The sequence below is a fragment of the Amblyomma mixtum genome, chromosome 4 (genome assembly GCF_055824585.1).
Source record: "Amblyomma mixtum isolate Tamu chromosome 4, ASM5582458v1, whole genome shotgun sequence".
Taxonomy (NCBI): domain Eukaryota; kingdom Metazoa; phylum Arthropoda; class Arachnida; order Ixodida; family Ixodidae; genus Amblyomma; species Amblyomma mixtum.
Window position 1 is genome coordinate 91046325 of NC_143015.1, and position 15201 is coordinate 91061525.

At 43.6% G+C, this 15201-nt stretch overlaps 1 protein-coding gene across 30 annotated transcripts in view; it reads right to left on the bottom strand.

Annotated features, from left to right (window-relative positions):
- Mhc (myosin heavy chain) overlaps positions 1-2830 on the bottom strand; it is a 43690-nt gene extending 40860 nt beyond the window's left edge. For 28 of the 30 annotated variants that reach the window (XM_089587083.1, XM_089587077.1, XM_089587082.1 and 25 more), the window contains exon 1: positions 2597-2730. The gene's annotated coding sequence lies outside the window, so the exon portion shown is untranslated. The other 2 variants (XM_089587058.1, XM_089587059.1) reach the window with 2 other exon arrangements.
- Between the last annotated feature and the right edge of the window lie 12371 nt (positions 2831-15201).

Genomic DNA, 15201 nt, shown 5'->3' on the forward strand with positions numbered 1-15201 from the left:
ACTAGGTTTTAATTTCGTCTGGTCCTTCCAGCCTGTAGGAGTAAAATAACTGTAGCTAATATTTCAGGAGTGGGCCCTCCTTACATTAATCCTGCGCAAATAATGGGGCTTATTTAAGAAGAGCAATGCTTGTATGCTTGTAAGCCGTACGGTGTGTCGTTTTTCACCTAGTTTAAGGAGTATGCCGTTACCCTTGCTTCTAAGCTTCCGTCTTAGCTTCATCGATGCCTGAATAGTGCTTACATGCGCAGTAATAACCTTCCATTGCTCTTATAATATCCACTCAAGCATCCTTGCGAACAATGAATGACAACTGTTTTATCAAGGAAATAGTGACTAATTGTTCCCTTTTCTCCTGTCGTAGTTAATATCTGTGTCACAAAAAAACTAGCTATCATTTTTTTTGACAACCCCAGCTGCCTCACGCGATTCGTTTGTTTGTTAGCACACAAAGGAAATGCACGGCGACAACACTCCCACAACACAAACGGAAATCAACGCCAGGTACTCGATCTTGCGACACCAGGGTGGCCACGCCCCCTCACAACATCCAGCGCCGCAGGCTCTACGCCGGCCGCCAAAATTTAGTGTTGCAAAAGGTGAGACGGGGGTGCTACATGCTAGCTGTGCCAACGAGTGATTAAAATATTGCGTCACGTTTTTGTCTGCAGTTTCGCTGTTTTTATTGAGTGGGTGGCTCTATGCTCGTAAGCAGAGTATTGAATTACTGACCGATGTCGTGCTATCCACCTTATTCTCTCGCTGAGTGCTCACAACTTCTATTTGAACAAAACTGTGTGCAAGCTGAACGGGTCACCTGGCGATATTATGCATTCTTCCTTATACTGCTAAATGGACCTTTTTTGCGTGTTTTATGGTGTAAACGAAGCGAACCTGTTCCTCGATGTGATCTTGTTCCGTAAGCGGGAATCAGTACTAAAGGTCGCACGAAAGATTTACCTTGCAAACGCCAAGAAAAGAAACCGGATGCTGCTCATTACGATCCCAGTGAGTGTCCTGCATGAGTTTTGTCCTGATAGTACGTCATTGAGTGACTGTTTTGAATTTGAGCTTATAACCTTGAAATACATTTGCGCGAAATTTGCAGCGAGACCGAAACTGAAGCTAGCCGTTCGGGTTGCGCGCAATATAGACGCAGTCACCATGCTTCTGATGTTACTGATTGCTACGATAGGATAAGCCGCGGTCAAAAATTGGTTGCTGGTAGATAGAAGCTGCCAGAAAATGTAAATATGGTATGTGTGCTTGCAGGGCACCCCATAACGAGGAAGTCACTTCCATATCTACCCGATTTCCTTATCCTACTGTAATCGATAGAGATAACCTTCCGTTTGTCGTTGCCCTGCCTTCGCCTGATGTCACCGAAAACTTACCTAAGGTCTCTCTATTGCTTCAACCGCTTTTGAATCGCTCTACCAAGCTCAGCGAGAGAATTTTCTAGTGGCAAAGAATAGGCTGTCGTTCGAAAAGATAGCGATGTAAATCTGTACGAATCGTTTGCATTTGCGGAAAGTAACGGAGCTGCAAATGTTGCCTGATAGCAGCGCTTTCTTTAAAATTTATTATATTTGTAACGCACCTTCTTGTGTTTGCCGTGCCCCTTCTTGTTACATAGAACAGTGAACGGAGAAATGCTTCGAGTAGCATTGCATATTTGATAGCGTCCTCATGGTGAATGACTTCGGTAAGATAAGATAAGAGTTAGAGCGTAAAGAGCGACAAGAACGACGCCTCTCTTCAATTAGGTCCAATTTGAATTTTCCCTGGTGAAGTGATTGCCTAAACTAACATGCTTTATAGGCGCCTAAAGGACTAGACGGAAGGAATGGTCATTGCCCTTGATAGACGCTCTGGTTGAGAACGATATTCGTAAATAGCTAAAGATTTTATATTTTGAGAATGCTACTCCTATGCTTAACCTTGTAAAAGCAGTGATTTAGCGAACTGGTAGCTACACAGCCTTAACGTCTTCCAATCCGTTACCTTGAAAACTAGTGAAGGTTACGATTACCCTGCCGACGCCATATTCGTTTGCAATGCCTCGTGGGATAGAGAAATTCAGGCGCTTCAAAATTCACATTTCCTCCCCGAATTTCGCCTTGATGTGTCGAGGTACCCTTTCGGAGATACCATTATTGAGTTAATCCCGGACAACAGTTTCTCTAGAACCATTACCAACAGCACTAATCATCGAAGGTCGCCTGAAAGTCACCCCGGTGAGCAAAGTCGAGAGCACAATGCAGGCATAAATCCTGGCGAAAAAAAGAAAAAGAAAAGAAAGCCCTGGAATGCGGAAGGAGTATTATTAAGCACTGTTAAGCTCACATTCTACACTTAATGCTGTGTCGACTGTCGATCTATTTCCTAGTGCACGATGCGGCTGCCATTGCGATAATCCAGGGCCTAGAAGGCACGCTATCTCAAATGCTTACGTGCTCGATTAAGCGCTGATGGCTGGCGTACGCAAGGACAGGGAGATATCCGAGATGCACTATCGTAATCCGTATCAAGCCAGAGGCATCCTCGGTTGGGGGCGGCGTAGAGCCTGCGGGCACCGGAGGAGGCGAGGCCTTACCTGGCCCTAGGTCACAATCCCGATCGCAAGAGCGCAGCACCCGGCAACCGTCGTCGACTGCGGCGTATCCAGATGCGAGGAGGCACAGGGGCACTTACGTTGGAAAAGCTCAGCTGTGGGGGCCGTTCCGGACGGCGGTCCGTTTTTAAGCGAGGCCCATCGCCCGCGCCAGCCCCCGAAACCAGAGAGGGGCGCGCCATTGGACGCCGCCATTTCCCCCTCGGTATCCCCCCCTCCCCATACAAAGCCCGGCGCGCCGCGGCCACGGGCCCTCCATTTTTGGACCAGGGCACCCGGCGGCGCTTCGCCAAAATAGCCGGCGGCGGCGACGGCGGCACAAGGCCGCTAGGCTGTCAACCCGGCGGCCAAACTCCTCCGCCACGGGAATCCCGCTGGACGCTGACCGCTGGGTACCCCGGTCGACGCTGGGTGAATTACCGAAGCGAGAACCACTTCGCCGTCTCAGTGTCCTCGCTGCGGTCTTCGATAGGGCTAGGAAACGTCGGTGGAGTCTATGCGACCCTCCATTTTGATGTGACCGCGAAGAGATAGCGAACAATAGATGCATCGTATAATTGAAACAGCGCAATGCCCTAGCCGAAGAAGATAGCAGAGGAAAGGAGCAAACGGACAAGATTCCTTTCCTCTGCTCTCTTCTTTGGCCTAGGGCCTTGCGCTGTTGCAATTATACAATGCATAACCAACTCGCCCATCAGTTCGTGCTTTCAATAGATGCATTCTAAAGTTAGTGTCGGAGGCTGAAGGTTGACTCCGACCGAACGGAAACAAGAGGAACTAAAGCAGCAGAGGGGATAAGCAAATGTCGCTATGAACTTGTTTAGAACACACAAAAAAAGAACGAATAGAAAAGGAAGAAACCAGAATAACAGAGCAGTTGCGAATGTGACCAGGATCGAAAAGACACTTTTGGACATTGGAAAATTTGGAGTAAAAGATAGACTAGTGAGCCAGACCTGTCCGACTGGTCACTGTAGTGAATTAAATATTTCATCGCAAAGTACCAGGTTCCAGGTGGGCCGGCTCGCGTGTGCACAACATATCGGAGGCTTTATTGAAAGATATAGAATTAAGGCCTCCTTCCGGTGCAACGGACGCTGATAAGCTGGGCCGACCTTCCAGGCCGGCCGAAGCAGAGTGGCACAGTTGGCTCTGGTCGAGCGCCCTTTGGCACAAATGTCTCACCGACGACGCGGGAGCGTCACTTATGTAATTCGCGCCTGGTCTCTGAGGAGCTGCTCCCTTTCCGCGACTGGATGGCCTCCCCTCAGAGCGGTGCCTTGTTGTCTATCGCGCTGCTCGGCAAGACAGCTGAACTGCCCTTTTTTGGGGAAAGGATGTAACTAAGAGCTACTTACAAGGAAATAGTTTGTTCATTCTTAAACCCTTCTCCTTGTCAGCGTAACAGCTTTTCCAATGAATATGTGATCCGCATGCACAACTTTAACATATGCTTGTTGGACAAGATAGACAATCGTTTGTTCCTTCTTAATTTCTTCTTCTTGTAAGTGTAACAGCTGTTCCAATGAATACGTGATCCGCATGCACAACTTTAACATATATTTGTTGGACAAGATAGAGAATAGTTTTTCCCTTCTTAATTTCTTCTCCTTGTCAGCGTAACAGCTATTCCAATGAATATGTGATCCGCATGCACAACTTTAACATATATTTGTTGGACAAGATAGAGAATAGTTTGTTCCTTCTTAATTTCTTCTCCTTGTCAGCGTAACTGCTATTCCAATGTATATGCGATCCGCATGCACAACTTTAACATATATTTGTTGAACAAGATAGAGAATAGTTTTTCCTTTCTTAATTTCTTCTCCTTGTCAGCGTAACAGCTATTCCAATGAATATGTGATCCGCATGCACAACTTTAACATATATTTGTTGGACAAGATAGAGAATAGTTTGTTCCTTCTTAATTTCTTCTCCTTGTCAGCGTAACAGCTATTCCAATGTATATGCGATCCGCATGCACAACTTTAACATATATTTGTTGAACAAGATAGAGAATAGTTTTTCCCTTCTTAATTTCTTCTCCTTGTCAGCGTAACAGCTATTCCAATGAATATGTGATCCGCATGCACAACTTTAACATATATTTGTTGGACAAGATAGACAATAGTTTGTTCCTTCTTAATTTGTTCTCCTTGTCAGCGTAACAGCTATTCCAATGTATATGCGATCCGCATGCACAACTTTAACATATATTTGTTGAACAAGATAGAGAATAGTTTTTCCCTTCTTAATTTCTTCTCCTTGTCAGCGTAACAGCTATTCCAATGAATATGTGATCCGCATGCACAACTTTAACATATATTTGTTGGACAAAATAGACAATAGTTTGTTCCTTCTTAATTTGTTCTCCTTGTCAGCGTAACAGCTATTCCAATGAATATGTGATCCGCATGCACAACTTTAACATATATTTGTTGAACAAGATAGAGAATAGTTTTTCCCTTCTTAATTTGTTCTCCTTGTCAGCGTAACAGCTATTCCAATGAATATGCGATCCGCATGCACAACTTTAACATATATTTGTTGAACAAGATAGAGAATAGTTTTCCCTTCTTAATTTCTTCTCCTTGTCAGCGTAACAGCTATTCCAATGAATATGTGATCCGCATGCACAACTTTAACATATATTTGTTGGACAAGATAGACAATAGTTTGTTCCTTCTTAATTTGTTCTCCTTGTCAGGGTAACAGCTATTCCAATGAATATGTGATCCGCATGCACATCTTTAACATATATTTGTTGAACAAGATAGAGAATAGTTTTTCCCTTCTTAATTTGTTCTCCTTGTCAGCGTAACAGCTATTCCAATGAATATGCGATCCGCATGCACAACTTTAACATATATTTGTTGAACAAGATAGAGAATAGTTTTTCCCTTCTTAATTTCTTCTCCTTGTCAGCGTAACAGCTATTCCAATGAATATGTGATCCGCATGCACAACTTTAACATATATTTGTTGGACAAGATAGACAATAGTTTGTTCCTTCTTAATTTGTTCTCCTTGTCAGCGTAACAGCTATTCCAATGAATATGTGATCCGCATGCACAACTTTAACATATATTTGTTGAACAAGATAGAGAATAGTTTTTCCCTTCTTAATTTGTTCTCCTTGTCAGCGTAACAGCTATTCCAATGAATATGCGATCCGCATGCACAACTTTAACATATATTTGTTGAACAAGATAGAGAATAGTTTTTCCCTTCTTAATTTCTTCTCCTTGTCAGCGTAACAGCTATTCCAATGAATATGTGATCCGCATGCACAACTTTAACATATATTTGTTGGACAAGATAGACAATAGTTTGTTCCTTCTTAATTTGTTCTCCTTGTCAGCGTAACAGCTATTCCAATGTATATGCGATCCGCATGCACAACTTTAACATATATTTGTTGAACAAGATAGAGAATAGTTTTTCCCTTCTTAATTTCTTCTCCTTGTCAGCGTAACAGCTATTCCAATGAATATGTGATCCGCATGCACAACTTTAACATATATTTGTTGGACAAGATAGAGAATAGTTTGTTCCTTCTTAATTTCTTCTCCTTGTCAGCGTAACAGCTATTCCAATGTATATGCGATCCGCATGCACAACTTTAACATATATTTGTTGAACAAGATAGAGAATAGTTTTTCCCTTCTTAATTTCTTCTCCTTGTCAGCGTAACAGCTATTCCAATGAATATGTGATCCGCATGCACAACTTTAACATATATTTGTTGGACAAGATAGACAATAGTTTGTTCTTAATTTGTTCTCCTTGTCAGCGTAACAGCTATTCCAATGTATATGCGATCCGCATGCACAACTTTAACATATATTTGTTGAACAAGATAGAGAATAGTTTTTCCCTTCTTAATTTCTTCTCCTTGTCAGCGTAACAGCTATTCCAATGAATATGTGATCCGCATGCACAACTTTAACATATATTTGTTGGACAAGATAGACAATAGTTTGTTCCTTCTTAATTTGTTCTCCTTGTCAGCGTAACAGCTATTCCAATGTATATGCGATCCGCATGCACAACTTTAACATATATTTGTTGAACAAGATAGAGAATAGTTTTTCCCTTCTTAATTTCTTCTCCTTGTCAGCGTAACAGCTATTCCAATGAATATGTGATCCGCATGCACAACTTTAACATATATTTGTTGGACAAGATAGAGAATAGTTTGTTCCTTCTTAATTTCTTCTCCTTGTCAGCGTAACAGCTATTCCAATGTATATGCGATCCGCATGCACAACTTTAACATATATTTGTTGAACAAGATAGAGAATAGTTTTTCCTTTCTTAATTTCTTCTCCTTGTCAGCGTAACAGCTATTCCAATGAATATGTGATCCGCATGCACAACTTTAACATATATTTGTTGGACAAGATAGAGAATAGTTTGTTCCTTCTTAATTTCTTCTCCTTGTCAGCGTAACAGCTATTCCAATGTATATGCGATCCGCATGCACAACTTTAACATATATTTGTTGAACAAGATAGAGAATAGTTTTTCCCTTCTTAATTTCTTCTCCTTGTCAGCGTAACAGCTATTCCAATGAATATGTGATCCGCATGCACAACTTTAACATATATTTGTTGGACAAGATAGACAATAGTTCGTTCCTTCTTAATTTGTTCTCGTTGTCAGCGTAACAGCTGTTCTAATGAATATCCGATGCGCATGCACAACTTTAACATATATATCTTCGACAAGATGACATAGCTGCGATAGTCAGTGGCTTTGAACATAACGAGGCATGGTGCTAGCTACCTCAGAGAGACGAGGAGAATGACCAGCACGAGCAGGCACCACGAACGATAGGCAACGAAGAAAGCCCTTTGCACTTGACAGCACCAAACTCAACATTTTCATGAGAAACTAACCCTGATGTATTCTCGTACTTAGCAGTACTTCATCTCATGATACGTTACGTACGTGTCATGGGGGTGTAGGTAGCCCTTCGGCGCGACTTTCTTTTTTTTTTGTAGATGGTGGCTGTGGCTCCGGTGTACATGTCAAGATGGCTTGCAAGGCGATGATGGCATCATTCTGGCTATTTCTCAAATCACCAGAAGGTTTATATTCATTCTACTTGCATCTGAAGCTCTCGTTGATTAATGCGTGTGGTAAGATGTGACGCTATGAGTTACACAAAGCTCCGCCGCGAATAAACTGATGTATGGAGTTGTTTGCAGAATGCTCATATTGTGCGCTGAAGTTCACGACATTAAGTGCTATAAGGTTAATGCTGCGTACCAGTTTGCGCTGAGTTTATAAAAGGAGTGTGGACCCTGCTGTGGTGTTTACGTTAACTTTTTCTCTAAAATATCTGCATCAAGGACTTCGAATTCAAGAATTAATGCAATGATGACCTATTTCTGCCAAACGCTTTGTTTGGACAAGGGCTACTTAGATCATTGTAGCTATACAGAGAGACTTTCTACAGAGATTTACGAGCTCTGGAACTGCTCATCTTGCTTAGTGACTATGTAAAAAAAAAGATTTTTTAAGACATATGCAACACGTTGTTTGAGCTCAGTCGTTTATAAATTAAATTAATCAAGGAATAAGTACGTCAGCCACTACCCAGCCGTTATATTAAGCAAACATTATTTCCATATGCTTGTAACTTGAGAGTGAATCTAACTATTGATTTGGTTAGATTGACAGGTCATGGATCTAGAAGTTAAAGTCACGATTTCAGTAGATTAAGAATGGGGCGTAATATATATTCTACTTCTTAAACTATTCTATAGTAAAATTACGAAGTGCGCTTACGACTACACACTTGCTGTGAATGCGAAAGCCTTTGTGTGTCATGGTAGGTTATTAGTTGGTTATATTTGTTCACCTGTTAGTAATAATTAGTAACTGGTACTTACGTCTCAAAGGCCTTTAGAATAACAGTCTTTAAGGTAGGAGGCCTTTAGGTTGAAGATCTTTATGATAAAGGCCTTTAGGTCAAAGCCATTTATGGTGACGGCCTTTATGTCAAAGGCATTTACCGTAAAGTCCCGCACTCAAAAGGACCTTGACCCGTGCTCTGGCATATTTTGTAAACTGTGTTGTGTAATCTTGTAGCTAGGATGAAATTGAGCCAGGACTATTAGAATCATTATAATCACTGTGAAATTTAGCGCAGCACGAAGCATAGTTTTCATGTACTGCTTCAGCCGCAGCAAGCCTATGCTTGCTCAATTCTTGACGTCCACAATACATCCGAATCTCTGTCATGCCGGAGTACTCTGCCTCCTCATGCTATCTACTTTTTGCACATTAATAAACCAGTGGTTCGTTTTAAAGCTGTTTGGCACAGCAGCTTCAAATTCGGCAAAGTTCTGGAGTTGTGTTAGGTACTGTATAGGGAAGTGGTCTCCTGGGATTCGTGGAGTGTTTCGATGCTAGAAGTCTTAGGCTGAAGCGTCACCGATGCCGTATTGGAAAAAAGCAATGAGGACGAGTAAGAGCATTCTATCCCAGGTGCAGTCGAACGAGAAATGCTAAATGTATAAGAACCACGCGCTTTCGTGACAGATGAGGAGGGCGCCATACTGGTTTAGCACATCGCTACTCCCTAACACAATCTGGACGAACACCCAGTTACTTAAGCCAGGTACTGGACGTTGTTCTTGGTTTGCTTCATAAGCAAGTGCGAGCTAGGCCCACAGAGGGTTACGTTAAATGAATACGAGATGTTTACCAAAAACTGAGTGCGAAATTGCGGCTACGGAGCCACTGTTTGTCATTTTGCTCACCAATTGTTTGTGATTCTCTCGGTACAAAAATCACCGTTTACGACACGCGATATACACCGATGGACCTTTCGGGACCATGGAATAGCGGGTGGGCATGATGGCTGAGAGCAAGCACTCGTCGTTGCCTGCGTCTGTTGATGTACTGTCTTTTCAAAAGTGACCAGGCTGCATGGTTTGCTTCTCATTAGTATATTAGAGCCCTTATGGCTTCCCTAAAGATCAAGAAGTTCTTGGAAGGTTAGGACAGGGATTATCCTTACCTTACAGAGAGTTGGAGCTTGAGGGCTGGCATAATAGATTTAATATACGACTGAAGAGCAAACCGTGCAGCCTGGTTACTCTTGGCAAAGACTACCTTAAGCTGTGTTCAGAAGCGTCAACCAAACAACGTACTTTACATTCACACTAACTTGTGATTCGAGGGAAATTAACCGGTGAGACTGAACTTTCGAACTTACAGTGGTGTCTAAAAGTACAAATCTACAACAAAGTACAAAAGCGACCCGTCGGAAACGGCATCTTTTTTTTTATTTCCCTCCGGGACCAGAAGTTCCTGAGAGGTCAAGCAGTGGCATGGTTCCAAGATGTAACGCACCTAGGAGACTGAGCTCTATGTCAGGGCACTATGGGCGCTTCGAGAGCTGCCAAGATTTGTGGCCACTTTTTTCTCTACACATGGAAATACCTCAAAGACAAATAAATATTTCTGCCAGTTGACGATATATTAGCCTCTCAATCGCATCGTAGTTGGTGTTTTGTTTCGATAGATGAGTGCGGACACTTTTCAACATGAAAAGTGCAGTTTTTTTTATCTCCCGCCTTCATGACGACAAAACACATGCTGGCCATAACCAGGCTAGTTCTTGTTGAACAATACTGACAACCTCGACAGCGCTTCCTGAAATTGCAGCATCCTGTCTACTTTCCAAAAGCGGTGCGGAGTGCTGATGACTATGTACACCAATTGTTACCGAAAGCCCAGATGTTCAGCAGCGTGTACTCGTACAATTGGACCAAAGTTCACTTTTTGTGATATTACGCGACACACTGTGGCATTGTTACAAACGAAGGCGCTCAAGAAGCCCCCGTACGGCGAACACGTAGTGACAGATGCCTCCATTTCAATTTTGCGATAAAAGTTAGCGGCTACGCTGTGTTTTTAAATACGGATAACCTACAATAGCTTCCTGAAAAAGCGATAATTTTTCAATAACAGCGCCTCCTTCTCGGCTCCTGGCCTGCAGCTACATATCTTCAGGAGAGCTTGGTGCAATGTGTATTGCCTTTTCTGCATCGCCCTGGACATTATGTTGTGTCGATGGACGAAAATCTCTCGGTCATCAGCATCGCTGGAAACCTTGCCTTTAACACTAGCGGTTGTAAATAAGGTTGCAATTTATGATAGACCATGCCACATTGCGTATACCCTGTACAGTACATAGTAAAGAGGCAAACGCTACGCTTTGTGCTCGACACTTCTGACGATTGTCGGATAGCGAAGCAGAGAATGCTTTCAGTACTCTGAGCTGGAAATGGTTGTTCTCGGTTCAAAGACCGTGCTCAATATCAGGGGGTAGCTGTACACACTAGTGGATAACTAAAATAGACCAAACATTTTAACTGACTCAGCGCCACTACGCTCACGAGCTGGCGGGGATTGTTTCTACTCTGAAAACACAAACAAAAAGTTTGCTTGTAGCAACCGTGGCCTTGTGCCCTCTGTTTTTTTTTTCAATGACGGAGGCTTTCGTAGAGTGTTTTAAGAGAAGCATGGTGTCCCGCAGACTCAAAGAGGCCTTTGTATGTTTAACTTGATGCCTAAGTACGTTTTGTGGTGGAGGGCGTAAGCTCGCGGTTTTACAACTGAAATAATCTGACCATGTTGCATCTGGATGCCGGAGGTCGCCGTAGTCCGGAGACTACTTGGCCCTGGCATCCCGTAAGGGTTGATACTTGCAGAGCTTTTCTTAGGAAAAGTACAACCCTAATTTCTTGAAGAAAATTAACTCGCTGCAGTGCACTCCAAAAATATTGGCCCCTTTCGAAGACCCTAAAATTATGCCTAAATCTTTCAGCTAACTCTACAATTATTTTGTACAGGACAAATACTTTTAACAAGCTCTACAGCGCTCTCGCAAATGAAAAGTATGATGCAGTTTTTAGAATTTTCAACCCACTAAAATTTGTTTATTTGCCTCGTGTCTAAGTATATGAAGTGTTGAGACAGATCGTTCACCGCTGAGATGGTAATGTGCTGGATGGTATTAAATGTGTGGTACCATACGGTATACTACGTAAGGTTGAAGCTATGAGCTGAAACTGCACGACTGCTGTGAGAGAGGACATAATGGTGGAATCGGGATTAATTTTTACCATTCGGTGTTCTTTTACATGCTGTGACAACGCAGAACACACGTGCGTTTTTTTCTTCGCCAACATTTAAATGCGGCCGCGACATCCTTGATTCGATTCACAACATTAGGCTGAGCTGCCGGATGCTGCAGTGACTTAACTACCGAGGTTGATTGGGCTATAAATATAGCTGAAGCTATAATTAGATGTTCAATCTTACAAGTGTACAGTACCAAAGTAAAGGATTAATTTCAAGGGTGGGCATTAAGTGCGAATGATTTTCGCCGGTGCGCATTTTTTTCTGGCTTAAGTTTATTGTGGATGTAGAGGGCAGAGGTTTCACTCGCGGTGCTGGCATAGATGTAGGTTGACCGCCGAATGGAGTTCGCCATGGCACCGAATATGATAGGATGATGATTAGACTTGTTTATTCGAAAACGTGGTCGGTATGTGTTTTGGTGCAACAAATGCATATATAAACATAGCGCCACCGTTTCTCAAAACATTGATGAGGTTCATTTAATTTCTTCTGCCAAACTTAGCTAGCATAATTTTGAAATTAAAAAGTTTCAACAGGGAATTCTCACTAAAATACGCATAAACATGCACTTTCCCGTTTTAAGGGGATTGAGAACAACTACACCATGACGATGATAATGATTTTGTAATGGCTCAAGGGCAGTTTTTGCCAAAGAGAGTCACACCACAAGGTATTCTTCATTACAGAAGGAGGGGTCGAATACGCATTTCACAGGCATTTCACCACAACTACGCCGAGCACTAGGCCGCGGTAACCGATGGCAATCGGTGGGCTGAAAATATGGGGGCGCAGTATAATAGCGCCACAATTTTTTCCAAGAAAATTTCGGGCAAAAGCACACACTGTGCAGCTGCTGAAAGTGGCGGACTGGAACAAAAGTGATCCTCACTGGAATCGCACTTGGAGGACGACAGACTAAACAATTGAGCAACGATTTATATCCAACCTGTTGCTTCTCTTTCCCGTCTCTCGTTCGATTACCGAAGTTCAACCGCGGTTTCTAAACGCCACGACCTCGCACGGTGAGTGCATTTTCATAGAAGTGCTTTACGAGTACTTATGGCGCCACTGGAATGGATAATTCCAATGGCCATGGTTCTAAGCCGTCAGAGAAGCTAGTATCGTGCTTGACTTTATGGCAGACTCCCTACAATTTGCCCGTGACACGAGCTGCCCCTCCAAAAACTGGCCTCCACCACGGTTGCAAAAACACACGACTGTTTATCACTGATCCCTCGTGGGAAGCAGTGGGAGCCGGTCTCGTTTCCAGGGACCGCGGAACCCATTTGCGTCGGGATCGCGTCGAAGCGTCGTGCCGAAAATATTTCCACGCTCTCTCTGCACTGCCTCCGCTTTTTTTTCTTTTTCTTCTCTTTCTTTCTTTTCCACATCCCGGTTGTCGTCAGCGCCCCTTTAAAAACCAAGGCCTGTGCGCAGCCCGAGAGAGACGCGCTCGCGGAGTGCCGCGGGCAGGAACCGCGGCCGCAGTCCCGGCTTGAAGTGTTACTTTCCGACGTGTTAACGCGGATCCCTGTCAGCGAAAACAGCAACAAAGCTTGTTCTTGCACGGCTCAAACTAAACGTCTCCCTGGCCGAAGCGTTATACAAGACAATGATAACTCGGCGGATTCGTTGCCCAACCCTAATTCTTTGCACGGGGTTGTTATGTGCCCCATAATCAAAAGTTCTTTACATCGCCTGAGTATCGCGTTGATTGTAGAGTGACTGATGTCTCACATATTGCCGAAGGCCATTTGGTGAAAGAGCCAAGGTTCTGTTCAGCTTGACTGCAAAGCATATAACGACTCCTCTCAGGCCGGGAATCTTAGTCTAGTCATTTAACGGTCAGCATAGCTGCAACATGACTGTAGCTAGGTACGTGGTTCATGCCAGGCAGCTAGGTTTGGTTTCGGTTTTGGCTGATTTCGATATGCTGCATTTGGATATGCGACCTCTATAGCCGCGCTTTTTTCGCGTAAGTCGACAGCACGATCACTGATTTACGCGATGGGCCGATTGTTATTCTTTTTTAACTATTGCAAACGAGTGGTATATTACGACCCGTCCAAAATGCATGGCTTATAGTTGTGTCCCCACCGCAGCGGCATCTAAGAGGTGCAGTAATACCAGGAATCAGACGTCTAGTAAGGGAAAAATATAAAGCGTTTATAAGCGTACGTGGCACCTTAACTTTGCAAAAGATACATATGAAATACCATATTACCGTACCCATGAGTAATCGGATGTCTCTACTCTTGTTAGTTGATTCACGCCTTTACCATTCCCGTATTTAAAAGGCATCTCATCCGCCGCTGTGGCTCAGTGGTTATAGCGCTCGGCTGCTGGCCCAAAAGACGCAGGTTCGATCCCGGCTGTGGCGGCCAAATTTCGATGGAGACAAAATTCTAGAGGCCCGTGTACTGTGCGATGTCTGTGCACGTTGAATAACCCCAGGTGGTCGAAATTTTTGGAGCCCTTCACTACGGCGTCCCTGATAGCCTGAGTCGCTTTGAGACGTTGAATCCCCATAAACCCATAAACCCATCAAAGGCAACTCTGGATAATTTCAGCTTTGGAACGTTACCTAGTAAAAGTCTTGCCGCAGTTTTCGTCTCCGTCCTGATCTTTCCCACTAATTTTGGCAGCAGTGAGTAAACTCAATGCTTCACAAACATGCTTTAAAGTTTCTCACTTCTGTGGTCTCACTCAGGTGATCTCTACCAGCAGCATTGCGCTGGAAAAGTCTCAAACATTACCTGCACGTTGATATCGGCAACCCGCTTGCTCAAGAAACTTTTGATGGTTCTGTTAGGTTATCTGAGACTATGAGCGTAGTCATCGTTATGCTGTTTGGTTGGCACTGCGGTTTGGAACAATGATAGAGTATGAGCGAAGGTGAATAAGCCGCGACCAATCACAGGCCGCGCAAGTACCCACGACAGCATGTAAAAAAGAACAAAAACATCATAGGCTATATGGCGTTGGACAATGCCTTAAAGAGCGAGACAGTGAACTTGCAATGGCGCCACCAAAACGCGCCGTACTCTGGAGTACTAATGGACTCTTGAACACTGCTTATAATTAGGAAACTCCAATGCAGGCTCGGCGGCTCAGAAAAGCTCACAACATTAATGCCACTAGTCCTCTTCTGTTCTTGAGGCGTCAGACACAATATCTATTTGTGTTCGTAGGAGGACATAACGGTCTTTGAGCCCAATGTAGATTTCCTAAGAAGTAGAACAATGATGTATCTTTTGGTGTACCCGCCGCGTTGGCCCAGTGCCTGTGACGTTCGGGTGCTGATGCCAAGGTCCATGAATCGAATCCTGCCCACGGAGACCGGGGCTCAATAAAGGCGAAATCCTAAAACGTCCGTGCGCTGTGCAATGTCGGTGCACGTTAAAGTACCCAAAGTATCGTAA